We start from the raw sequence: 14,087 nt of genomic DNA, 5'->3' as shown, positions 1-14,087 counted from the left end.
TTCGGAGCCGAGATGCTAAGAAAGCAGTTCAATTCTTGACTGTATGTGTTGACCATGCCAAGAACAAGGATAGTTTACCTGATCATCCATTGCCAAAGATATGCAAGGAGTTTAAAGAACACATGTTTGCATAGGATTTTCTCAGAGTGCCACTATAAAGGGGGACTATGGTGGTACAAGTGAGGAGAAGTTCTTGCAAAGAGAAGCTTTCTCTTCAGGGTTTTCGGGGTTAACATATGAAGGTTCAGTATCTTACAAAAAATTTAATGATTTACCAAAGTGAGAAAAATAGTATGTTTCAAGTATCCAATGTGAATTGCAGGGATGTCATGTGCTTGAATCAGATGATGTGATTTTAAGGATCTTTGAAGAGGTATCTTATGTAGATATTATGTCAGAGCTTGAGGAGATCAGGAAACATAGGTTACGAAGCGGAACTGAAGTGGTTAAGGTCCACTCAATGGAAATGTATGAACAATTGGGTATATATGAAGCACTTATGCATATTGAGGATGATTCAGGTAAAGCAGTTGAAACACAGGTAGAGACAAAGTAAAGACTGTTGCAAAGAAAGTGAGACTAGTGGCTACATCGCTACCAGAAGGAAGTGATGGGTTGATCAAAGAAGCGTCTCGACAACCTATACTCAGGAATCCAAAGCACATAGGGCATAACTTTACGAAGGAGACATTGCAGCAGCTAAAGGTTGGAGAAGATGGTTTTCTCAACAAAGAGGAAATCAAGTGCTTTCAAGGTATGCTCGAAAAACACGGTAAAGCTTTTGCTTTTGAGCCAAGTGAGATTGGGTGTGCGGATCCAAGTGTTGTTTCACCTATGGTTATATTCACCATTCCTCACATCCATGGAGCTTACGTCCTATTCCAGTTCCTAAAGCTCACTTGCCAAAGCTTATCAATTTGCTTAATGAAAAAATACAAATGGGAATTTTGGAGCCATCATGTGCACCATATTTTAATTGATGGTTTACTGTTCCAAAGAAAAATGGTACGTTAAGGTTCATTCAGGATATGCAGTCGGTTAATAAGGTAACAATCCGCAATGTGACTATTGGCCCAATTGTGGATGAATTTGATAAGGCCTTTGCAGGTTGATCTATTTACTCCATGGGTCATCAATTCCAGTTAGCTTTGGAGAGAAGGGATCTTACTACAATGTATACTCCTCTTAGTTTGGTAAGGATGTGCACACTACCACAAGGTGCTACTAATTTTGTAGCTCATATGATGAACGGCAGTATTAAGGGACTTTATCCCACATGTTACTATGCCTTTTATTGATGATCTACCAATTAAAGGATGTGAAGAAGGATCCAAAGACGAGGTAAAAGATTAGAGGGGGTGCCGACGGTTTGTTACTGAACATATTGCTGATTGTGATGCTATTTTATCGAGACTTAAAGAAGTTAACTTAACACTTTCAGGTCAAAAATCAACTTCTGGTGCTAAGGAGGTCTTAATTATGGGCCATATGTGCAGTCCTGAGGGTAGAAGGCCGAGTCCAGCAAAAGTTGAAGCTATCCAAAAGATGAAGGAAACGTGCTCTTTGGTTACTGAAGTTCGTCGATTTTGGGTGCGTGTGTGTTCTATGTTATTTGGTTGCCACACTTTGCTCATGTTGCAGAGGTGCTGTATCAATTGCTAAGGAAAGGTAAAAGGTTTGCTTGGGAAGAAGTTCACACACATGCTATCAGGAAATTAAAGAAGATGCTTCTTGAGGCTTTGATCTTGAGGAAAGTTGACTACAAATGTAGAAGGCCGGTTATTTTAATAGTTGACACTAGCCCGACAGGTATTGGATGGGCTATAGGTCAAGATGATGCAAAAGGACACAGGTATGCAGTTAGATTTTGAGCCAAGGTGCTCAATGCTCATCCATGAGGTTATCCACAGGTTAAGAGGGAACTTTGGGACGTTGTTGCTGCTCTACGGTCTGATAAATAATATTTTATTGGAGCTTCAGTCGTGATAGAGACAGATTGCTTGCCACTGATAGGGATGATTGCAGACGGCTCTACTCCGGACATTGCCATGCTATGGTGGATAGCCTATATTAAGTCTCTTAACCCTGAAATTTGCCATACTGTAGGTAGAGATAATCTTGTAGCAGATATGTTATCAAGAGCTAGGTTTGAAGATGAGGAAGAGATGTTGACCACGAGTGATGATGTTGGCTTGAAGTTCTACACGTCTTCTTACCTACATGCCAATTGTGGTAATATTGCTCACGTTTTTGAAGTATTTTCTGAAGAGTTCTATGAAGGAGAGTGGCTAATGATTGGTCGCTACCTAAGCACTCTCACTAGACAAGAAGGATGGAGTGACCAAGATTACAAGGAGGATAAGGAAAAAGGCCTACGGCTATTTTCTGAAGGGTGGACATTTATGGAAGCAACCAAATCACCCAGGAGGGGTACCACAACGAGTTATTTGTGATAAAGCAACTCAACAGCAGGTTATCAAAGAATTTCATGAAAGTCTATGGGCTTGACACAAAGGAGTCTGGGAAACTTTTGTCAAGATTAAAGACCGGTATTGGTGGAAAGGTATGTATAAAGATGTGGTTCAATTTGTGGAAACATGCTTAATATGTCAACAATATTCTAATGTGCGACATAGAGATGGATTGCATCCCACCTATCCACTAGCTATGCACTACAAGTGGGTGGTGGACCTTATTACAATGCCAGTAGGAGTGTGGCAAATGAGGTATATTGTTCTTGCCAGAGAAGATCTTACTAATCAGGTTGAAGGCAAAGCTTTGCGTACCAAATCTACCAGTTCATTATGCAAGTTCTTGCTTGAAGATGTTATCTTTAGGTATGGATGTGTTGGCAAAATTACTGCTGATAGAGGAGAGCTGGATGTAGATGAAGCTCGAGAGTTTTTTGCTCATATGGGCATTAAACTCTCTCTCACTACAGCATACAATCCAGAAGGTAACAGGAAAAGTGAAAGAGGACATCCACCTATTGTTAAAGCTTTAGCAAAGGCGTGTGAAGGGCATGTTGGTGATTGGCCTAAACTCCTACGCTTTATGGGCTGATCGCACTACACACAGTTCTGTTTTTGCAGGTTTTTGCCGTTTGAGTTGATGTATGGGCAAAAACCCATTATGCCTACAAAGGAAGCGGTTATGACTTGGACCATAATGCCATGGGAAGAAGGTATGTCTACAAAAGATTTGCTTGCTCTACGTATTCGCCAGCTTGAGAGGCGTCAAGAAGATATTGGATGGGCTAAAGAGAAGCTTAAGGAGGTAAGGTTGAAAAATAAAGCAGCATTTGATAGAAAGCATAGACTACAACCTCATGCTATCAAAGACGGCGACTGGGTACTTGTTTATGACAGTCGCTTGGAGAATCAATATACTGCTATGAGGCAAATGGTTAAACAGTGGTTTGGACTATATATGGTGCTACATGTTTTTGATAATGCAACATATCAATTATGCGAACTTGATGGCACTGTGCTCAAAGTGCTTATTGCAGGAAAATGAATCAAGTTGTTCAAGAAACGAGAAGGCGAGATTGTTCTTGAGGATTTCAATTCAGATCAACCTCCAAAAGATAATGTTATGTATGCATCAGATGATATGTCTATTGATGTGTTTGATGAAGTTGATTAAGTGCAATTGGCATAGACCGAAGGCTGTGCAGGTTCAGAGGGGATGAATGTCATGCAGTTCCACTACCATGACAAGAAAATGAGAAAAGGGATGCCAATCAGGTTTATTTGAATCCTACATGATTATTCAGAAGTAATAAAGGCTTGCTAACAAGCCAATTTTAAGCTAAATGTCTGCCAAATGCGGCTCTAAGGGCCAAAATATGTCTTGGTAATGCTAACAGTGAGTATGCTTGAAGTGGTCATAGCTAGGATTTTATTGATCGAAATTGGAGTACTTGCAGTGCTCTACAGGCATGTCTTTACGGCTCGTCAATTGAAGCTACAGATAGGAAGTTATGTCAAGTTGAGTCAGTAGCAGATCCGTACCGGATTGGGCAATTGGCTGATAAAGGGTCAAAGATGATATGAATGCATGGGCCCTAAGTGCTCACTTTCAGAAGCGTGTTGGTCTTTCCAAATCGTCAATCGAAGTTCCGATTGTCAAGATATGGACAGTTTAAGTTTCACCAGGGGCCAGTTCCATACCACTCTAGTCGCCTCCATCAATTGTTCATCTGGTAATTTTTGAGCTTCAGCTAGGTTCTGGGTGGAATGGTCAGATTGGAAGATGTGCTATCGTAGATTTTTGGGTGCTTATCAATGTTCTTATGAGAGGTGTGTGAAGAATGAGTCAACAAGAGTTGACAGCGTGTCAATTGGGATCCGGAGTGCGGAGATATGGCTTATTGAAGTTGGTTGGGATGTATGCCAAAACTCGGCCATGCTTTGATCGGTATTTACGCCAATTGTGGTGATTTTATGGAAGCCACTGTGAGGAAATGCTTTAGTGGATATGTATGCCAAATGTGGGCCGTTAGGGAAGCATTTTTTTTATATAATGCCTTGACTTACATGTAAGCCGAATGGTGTGTGTTTTGAAATGCACAATAAGAGCTTGACATGCTTTGCCGGATGTGAAGGGAAGCTTTTTTCTCTAAATGCATTCACCTATGCTTGCACCTAAGCATGCCCGCCCAATCCAATGAAAATGGCCACCCACTAACCATAAAAGAGGTTTTTTTTTTACAAACCTAATGTGAAGAGGAAGGAGGGAGATTGCGAGAGCAGCCAGCGAGGGCGCAGGGCATTTTCAATGTGAAAATTTGGGTATTTTATTCAGAAACCATGATAAATACCTTAATTTTTGGCATAAATCGTGGTTGTTTCATTAGCTTGACCTGTGTTCCTTGGATACTTGATTCAACTCCACTTCCTTTTTGTAATCTTATAACTACTTTGTGATCTCCTTGCCATCAAACTGGTCAGTTTTCTTCACAATGGATTACAGTGCTTTGGTGGCTGAAATTTGGATTCTTTCCACGCTTGTTGTTCCTAGATATACATGGAAAATGCTTTTTCAAAACATGTGCATGACTCCAAGATCCCATGCATCCTGTGTGTCTCTAGATTTTCATCCATTGCTAAGAAAGTGTGTAGATCAATCCACAAACTTTCAAGCCAACAGTTTCACATCGGGTTCACCAAAAACGTGTTGAGAAGTGTGTGGCATGGCTTGGAAGGCAAGCAAATTGGAGTGTATTGGCAAGATATGCATGAAGATGTACATAAATTTATCTTGAATTGTGCTATGTGCGAGAATAATCCACCTATGGAATATACCACATTGTTTCAGATAGAAGTTGCACCACAATGGAGTCAATATATGGTTGATTACCCAGCAACGAGGACATCCCCTGAAACATAACACGGGCCAGACAATGAGCCATTGAGTTGGAGGCTAGAGACTTCACCTTAATTGACAACCAACTTTACAAAAAAAGAAAAAGATAGCCAACTCGCGATACGTGCAACCAAAAATGAATATCTACCTATCCTGGAGCAAGCACACGGAGGAATTAGTGAAGGCCATTTCTCCAAATATTAGACAGCTAAAATTGTCTTAACCATTGGAATGTGGTGGCCCCTATCCATATAGGGGCACAAATGGTATCTTGCATCGTAGAGATTCAAATTCTTCTACTAATTGTGTCATTCTTGCAATAGAGGGTCATTGAATGTAAGTGTTCCGAAGCCCACATTCCCATATGATAGAAAGAAGAAAATAGCATGGCATACTTTGAGCCATACCATGCATGTTTGCTAGCACTTTTGAATTCGTTCCACTAGCAAGTCTATGGAAGGCAACAACCACCCTTTGCTCGAGCGACACTGCACAGTACGTGTTGTGTCTTGCCTACTCATTTTGTGGGGCCAACATCTAGCACAAGTTGTCAAAGGTATTTTTCCTAATCCACAACCAACTTTCGCACATTGAGCTTGTCCATGATTTGAGAAAAAACCATTCAAGTAATTTTGAGGCCTTGCCTACACCCACCACACCCACTGCTCATGGCCTTATCTATGAGTAGGCATTCTTCTGAGAAATGAATGAACATGTCGTGCAAACTCTACCAGTTACAATCATGCTTGAGCAACATCAAAATGGCTTTGCATTTGTTCGGGTAGTTCAAGCATGAGTACCAAACATGATAGACATAGCCATTTTCTCCTCAATATGCATGCATGCCTTGCATGCACATCTAGAACAAGCATAAGCACTTTAGTGATCAAGTGACTGGACATAGTTTACAAGACACTACAAGACTAAATTTACAAAATAGATCATGATTACAACACTTCATAAGATCTAGAAAAGTCCATACAAGCCAAGAACAATATACGAAACACACAGGTAAGTGGTAAAAAGACCATAAAAAGCAGGAGTACATAGTAAAAGACCAAAAAAATTGGTAGAAAAAGAACAACAAACAGCATAATGACCATTAAGGTCATGGACAAAACACAAGGAAAACTACACAAATTGGAAAAGAAAAAAAGCAAACTCCATTGGAATCAGTGAACTCCATATTGACTGACAAACTTTGTGGAAAAAGACTAGCAAAAGTCAGAGTAACCAATAAAAAGACCATTGAGTTTGGTGGAAAAGACAAGCAAACACCATGATAATTGGTATGCTCATTGGCAATAGACAAGTGCTCAAACTACCTCTAAACCATATGGTAGAAAGCTCCGTCATAACTAAAAAATTTATAGTGATTAGTAAACTAGGTGGAAAACCCAACAAACATAGGAGTACCCACTAAAAGGGTTAGCACACTTGGTGGAAAAAGATGAGATAATGTCATAATAATGAGTAATCAGTGATGGGTGATGTCATAATAATAAGGACCAACACACACTTGGTGGAAAAAGATGAGAGAATGTCATAATAATAAGTAAGCTCATTGGCAATAGACAAGTTATTAAGTCAGTAGTAAACTGATGGGGAAAGAAAATAGCAAACTCTACTAGAACTCCAACAAACTCCATCTTGACTAGGAAGTGGCCAAAGAATTTTGAGAGTTTCTAGCTTGGCATTGGAGTGGATAAATTTCTTCATATCACTAACATGAATGAGAAAGACAATAAAAAGTTATGCATGACTTCCCCACGGCAATAGCAATCCTTATTGGCTATGACCAAATGACACCTAGACAAATTTGGTTATGAGAAAGAAGACCCTGAATGTGCGTATGAATGGAAGAAAGAATTATTGAGAGAAACAGAAGAAAACTATCGAATCGCAAAAACTATTTCCTTTTTCGGAACACAAGCTTCATTAGCCCCTCCCATCAGTAATATTGTCAACACGATTCTTTTGCAAAGCCAAAAAGATGATTTTTTTGTGAATTTCTTACTTCCATTTTCTTCCTTGGATCCTTTGGCTCCTTCACCAACTCTTTGCCACACTTAGCTAAGTGAATAAAGGAACAATCATGCACTTTTTGAAGCCTCACAAGGCACAAGTTGGATGGTGTCAAGGTGTGGCTAGTCCAAGATACATTGGTTCTATAAGCATGTACTCATCAATGATTTGTACCATTTGCAAAATCTTTTCTTTTCATTATTTGAGATATTAGAGTGGGCCTTGTCCACTTTGTAGTCTTCATACACTCGCCCCCACTTATTTCTACGTGCCATATTCTTATCAAACTTTGCCTTTAACTTTAACCTTAATGATGTCAAGTTTGATGGTTTTGTCTTTAAATCGCTATAAGAGGCCCAATCCAAAAAATTAGGTTTAAGCAGGGTACGGTTTTTTAGAAATTTGTGGTTGCACAACAAAAGAGGAATACCATTGTTGCCACCTCCAATGCTTTTGCAGGTAGCACACCTACCCCCATAGCTACTACTTTTCAAATAGTAATAAGTTTAAGAAATATGGTGATAAAGGCAAGAAGAAGTTGAAATTCTTTTACTATAGGGAAAATGAATATCTCACCAAGCAATGTCCTAAGGTTAACACTCAAGAGACTTGAAAAAGAGGCAAATGCAGCCATTGTACATGCTTCTTCCAATACAGATTCAACAAACATTGTGTGAGATGTAGAATTGGATTTTAGCGAGCATTGTCAATATGACCCAGTTATTCATGATACATGTATTGCAAAATATGTGGATCGTGTATCATATTTTGACAGTGGTGCATCTTATCACATTAACTCTCATCATTATTTTTTCATTTCTCTTGAAAAAGTCCCTAATGAGAAAACAATCAAGTGAGATAATAATGCCTCTTGTCTAGTCAAGAGAGTTGGAGGACTACACTTGCTACTACCATGGCAACTCTTGTTTAGTCAAGAGAGTTGGAAGACTACACTTGCTACTACCATGGCAACTCTTGTTTAGTCAAGAGAGTTGGAAGAGTGCACTTACAACTACCATGGCAACTCTTCCACATTTTTAGATGCTTTGTGTTTATCTGGGATCAATAAGAACCTTTTGTCTATATCCCCTCGTGCAAAACTTGGTATTGTAGTCAAGTTTGTGGATGAGACATATATAGTGCAAGATTTCAAATTTGGTGATAGTATTGTTTGGCCCTTTAATTTATAGGCTATATTCAAAGGAATGTTTTAGATGTAAAACTTTGGCATGCATGTTTTGGTTATCTAAGTTTTGCTAGTTTTTCACATTTGAAAAATTCTAATATGGTTGCTTTATTGCCCCCTCTTGTGGCACCATTAAACATACATGTGAAGGTTGTATTTTGGGTACAATGCACCGTTCTACCTTTCATAAGGATGGTTTTGTGCAGGCTACTCACAAATTGCAACTTGTCCATAGGGGTAGTTGTGGTTCAAGGCATGCACCATCTTTTGTGAATAAATTATACCTTGATTATTCCATTCATGCATTGATGTCCTTGCTTACAGCCAAGTCCAAAGTGCTTACTTTGTGACTTTTATCAGTGATTAATACATGTATGGGTGTATCTGTATCCACTTTAGGCAAGGTCCAAAGTTAATATGTGCTTCAAGAAAAGTATGCTCATGCCTAAAAATGTATCTAATTGTATTGTTGGGCTCCCTCGGATATGATGAAGGGGAATAGTATATGTGTGGAATTCAATGCACCGTTGGCAAGTCACAAATAAAACACCAATGTATAATGCCGTGTACCCCTCAGCAAAAAGGTGTTGCTGAGAGAAATTACTTGTCACTTATCAAGATGAAATGGTGCATAGTTTCAATTCAATCTTTTCCATATGTGTTTTGGCTTGAGGTTGTCATCTATGTATAGTCAAAATCCAACCTTTGTCATATTTGTTTTTGCTTGAGGTGTATAGTCAAAAGCCAACCTTCACCATGTGTGTTTTGGCTTGAGTGTTAGGTAAAGGCGGTGTGACTCACCATGCTTTGCCCGTGTCCGTCGGCCAGTGTCTGGCTGTCCACATTTATCTCCTTATTCTTTATACATACAAAGAATAAGGAGCTCTCACTCACATTCTCACATGGTGCTCACACAGAGAGATTTGGGAGCGCCACCCCACATCCTGTGTCGTGCTCTCTCTCTCCCTCTCTCCCCTTCACACTCTCTGCACACACGCACCACATCCGCGCACTCACACAATTGGTATTAGAGCTTTGGCTTCGCGACAGATGGAGTGCCACAGAGAAGTGAGCTTTCGGCTATGGTGAGCTTGCTTTCGGTGGAAGCTTGAGATCGGTGAGCAACCACCAGATCTGTGCTTATGGAAGCTTGAGGGACATTCCCAAGCTTGAGAGAAGGGTGTATTGCAAGTGTGTATGCCTTTTGCATCCATACTTGCAGGAAGAATGCATATTTTCATTTCTGCAGGTCATTTTTCGGGCTCCAAAACAATGTTATTTGCATAACTTTTGCATACGGAATGCGATTTATGCAAGGTCAGGGTGTAACCTGGGGTTTTGACATGCTCCAAACACAATGGTAATGTCCATTTGAGCTGATTTTGACCTCTGAAATTTCTGCAACAGCAGCAAGTTTTTGCTGCGTTTTTGGGCCGAAAACAGTGTTTTTTGGCATATCTTGCACACTCGGACTCAGATTTATATGATCTAGGGGTCTACCCCAGGGTTTATCAACGTTCCGAACGTAATGGTGATATCAAAATTTTGAAATTATGATCTCTGAATTTTCTACAGCAACCTACATTTTTTTGAAACACAAAAGATTTGGCAATTAAGGGCTTGTATACTGCAGATCATTGTGTAGATTGCGTCTGGGGATATGTACGCCACATTGTGGAGTCCATTGGGTGATGATTTAACTTGAAATTGTGTATACAAGTGTTGATTTTGGATGTGGTTCTTGGACTAAGGCACAACCGTATGCAGTTTCACGGCACATGGTTCTGTGCTAATGTATGCTCTATGTGGGAACATATGTGGAGATGTGGAGCCATCATGGCTAAGTATTTTGGATGCATGGTTGATGCTCGCAGTTGAGCACTTGTTTATGCGCATCCATTGAAGCTTGTTTATACAAACAGGTTGACAAGTTTTGTCAATATTTCGTTGAGTGGTACTCCGACTAGAGAGTGCTTGCTCTTTGTATGACTTTGTGAGGTGACTCTGGACGACTACATTCCCGGATTTGGCTATTTGGGCATTTTGTGTTGTCTCCATTTGCAGTTTACTGTTGAGTTTTTGCTCCAGTTACAAGGGAGACTCTGCCAAAATTTTGTCAAATTTGTTTGCCTATTGTAGAGGCTTGTGAGCTTAACACTTTGTCTGCTTGAGATAGTGGTTTGCTCTCAAGTGGGAGAGTTTTGTGATCTCGAACATTGTTTTCCATTGTTTGGCATGGCCATGAGAGGCGATTTTCATTCACGGCGACTGACATGTTGGTATTGTGGCCACAATGGGCATATTAGGCGTCGTTGCTTTAGGCGTATGAGGCAGTGAAAGAGGAAGATGCATGGTGCTACTATGAGGACAAATGCTAGAGAGTATGCATGTGATGGACATGTCACTTTTGAGTCTAGCTTGCCTTCAGACTACTTGTGTCTTGGGATAGCACATTGTCTACGAAATTTCTACTAGACGAGCATGCAGTCTTTCACGTGACGCCACGTCGTGATTTATTTTTCTCTTTCTCTGTAGGAGACTTGGTTGTGTGCAATTTGCTGATGGTTCAACATATGACATAGAGGGTGCTGGAGATGTATGCATGTCCTTACCTAGCGGTGCATAGCTTACGCTACGAGATGTACATTATGTACCAGGACTCAGCCAGAGTCTCATTTCAGTGTGTCAAAGTAGTGGGCATTGTATACTACCTAGAGAGCAGTCTTTCCAGATGCATAGGGGATCACTTGTGATAGCTAGAGGTGCTAGGAGTGGTCTGGTATACCCTTTGCATATTTTTGACACACGAGGCGGTGTAGTCTCTGTGTATTTGTAGCCATGTTTGGAGCAAGAGACGAGGCGTGTCTCTTTTGCGGATGTGCTGCATGGAGAGTAGGTTGTGCATTTGTCTTGTGGTGACGTTCACGCAGACAATGGTATCTCTGGGGATGCATAGCTTGGTCAGTCATCAGTTGAGATGACATCAATTGAGCTAGAGAGCGATGCATTGTTCTATGATGCGTCTGATATGTTTGAGGGTGACAATGTCCTTCATACAGCTGTGTGTGATTGAAGTGGTGTTGATTTTTCGATTTTGCAGTCATTCTCAACAGATATGCCTTTGCCAGATGATGTTGACATAGTGATGCATAGTCAGGTGGTTCCTGGTGAGGATGCATATGGCACTAAGGTTGCTGACAGGGATAGGTTGGCACACATAGTGCATGTTTCATCGGCTTTCGGGTCTCTCATGTCTGACCTTTTGGTCTCGAGACCTGATCTTGCTTATGTGGTTGGTGCATTTGCAGTGGGACTTGCCAGTCGTGCAATGACTGACATTGGCATTGTGCATTGTGGAGCCATGCAGGTCATCACTCGATACTTGCATCAGGAGTGTCATCGTAGCTCTAGCTCTAGTTGTATGTATGTTGCATCTACACTAGAGCAGTTACAAAGTGAGCCAGTGGGCATAGGTTGAGAGCTGTCTTCTCTCACCTCTTGTATATACTAGTTGTAGGCTAGTCTTCTCGCCACTTATCGGCACACAGCCTTTAGTGGGAGAATGTTAGGTAAAGGCGGTGTGCCTCACCATGCTTTGACTTGTTTGTCGGCCAGTGTCCGCGGCTGCCCACATTTATCTCCTTATTCTTTATACATACAAAGAATAAGGAGCTCTCACTCACATTCTCGCATGGTGCTCACATAGTGAGATTTGGGAGCTCCACCCCACATCCTGTGTCGTGCTCTCTCTCTCCCTCTCTCCCCTTTGCACTCTCTGCGCACGTGCACTGCATCCACGCACTCACATTGAGTTTGTCATGTGTGTTGCATATGTATCAATGAGAAATGTACAATTGACAACATTGCATTGGTTACGACAATCAACAAATAAGCATTGAAATAAAAAGGTACGTAAATTTTTTTCAATTCTTCTCGATGATTTTGCTAGCCAAAGGCTATTTGAGAAAGATATTGTTCTTGGTGATGCTTTGTTTGATATGTACGCCAAATGTGGTGCCTCACAAAAGTTCTTGCAAGATATGCCCAACATGGTTCTGACAAGGAAGCTCTGGACTGTTTTAACAAGTTGGGATTGTGAAGACCTCTCTCTGGGTGCAACCACCTTGAAAGACTATGCCCTTCCAAAGTTGTTGACATGGATGAGTGAGGAGATTGCTAATCAAGGACTATTGGAGAAAGATGTCATTCTTGGCAGTGCCTTTGCTTGATATGTATGCCAAAGGTAATGCCCTTGCGGAAGTGGACAAGAGTGAGTATATTTTATGTTCACGTTGATTGTGAAGCTATACATTCTCTGTAGATGCGGTTACCTATGCCTTGGACTTTAACAATCTACTTACATTGATGTTATCCTCTTACACGAGTAGATCCAACGCTAGAAAACAAAGGCAAGTTATGTGTATCAACAAGGGACATCAAAACACGCCGTGAGTAAGCTTTTCCTCATTTTTCTCTTCAACACTACAGTGCAATGAACAAATACACCAAAATTTGCATGTTGTCATGACCATTGTCCAACATCCATGTCAGTCAATAGGCATCTGAGCTAAATGTACTAAACAATATACATAGGCTAATCCTTGCTCAATCATGATATGCAAGGCGTATCAAACATGCAACAAATACCACTAGTGGACACTCATGTGTCATAGCAACCGGCCCAGTTTGAGTCTGAAAAAGCATGTAGATATAGCAACGATGATCCCCCCTTGGGGTAAAGCAACCCAAGATGTATAGTGCCAGTCACGTAGCAAAATATCCACTTTCCTGTCTTCCAATGCGTAGATCTTGGGCTATGCATAAATTTGATCAGCTACAAGGCTGCATACTATCTGGCCTTGTAATGTATATATAAATCAGACAACCAATAGATTCCTAATCGAGAGTGTCATCAAAGTGGTCTCCAACATAATGAAGGATAAGATTCAAACTTGTATCCTAAGAAGTAGCAATATGTTGCAATCTTCAAGGTTGAATCTATGCTAGAATATCTTGGTACTTTCTTTGACACAAGGCAATACCTTCATTAACCTATATGTCCAAGTGATGATGCAAAAGCCCCAAATCTTTACGTCTCAAAGAGGCATTCAAATTAGCCGTAGAATCATCAATATGTATCTCATTTGGTCCAGTGAGTTGGCATGTCATCCACAAAGGACAATGATAAAAATACATCATCTACATAATTGACATAAGAAGTGCTCTTAATTGGACTATATTGAAACCCTTGTGTAGCTAGGTAAGGATGATTTTTTTCATATCAAGCACATGTTATTGCTTGGAGCCATACAAACCCTTCAGAAGAATGCAGACCTTGTTTTCCTACCCTTATTAATAAAACCATGAGACTGAGACACATATACTTCCTTGTACAAATCACCATTCAAAAAATGTATACTTTATGCCCACTTGATGTATATTGCTGCCATTATGAGTTTCCAATGAACAAATGTTGTGAATGTAGTTGTATGGCAAGTGGGAGCAAAAG

Source organism: Adiantum capillus-veneris, chromosome 9 (genome assembly GCF_014529385.1).
Source record: "Adiantum capillus-veneris isolate H3 chromosome 9, ASM1452938v2, whole genome shotgun sequence".
Classification (NCBI taxonomy): domain Eukaryota; kingdom Viridiplantae; phylum Streptophyta; class Polypodiopsida; order Polypodiales; family Pteridaceae; genus Adiantum; species Adiantum capillus-veneris.
The sequence above is the reverse complement of the archived record's forward strand: the minus strand, read 5'-3'. Positions refer to the sequence as shown.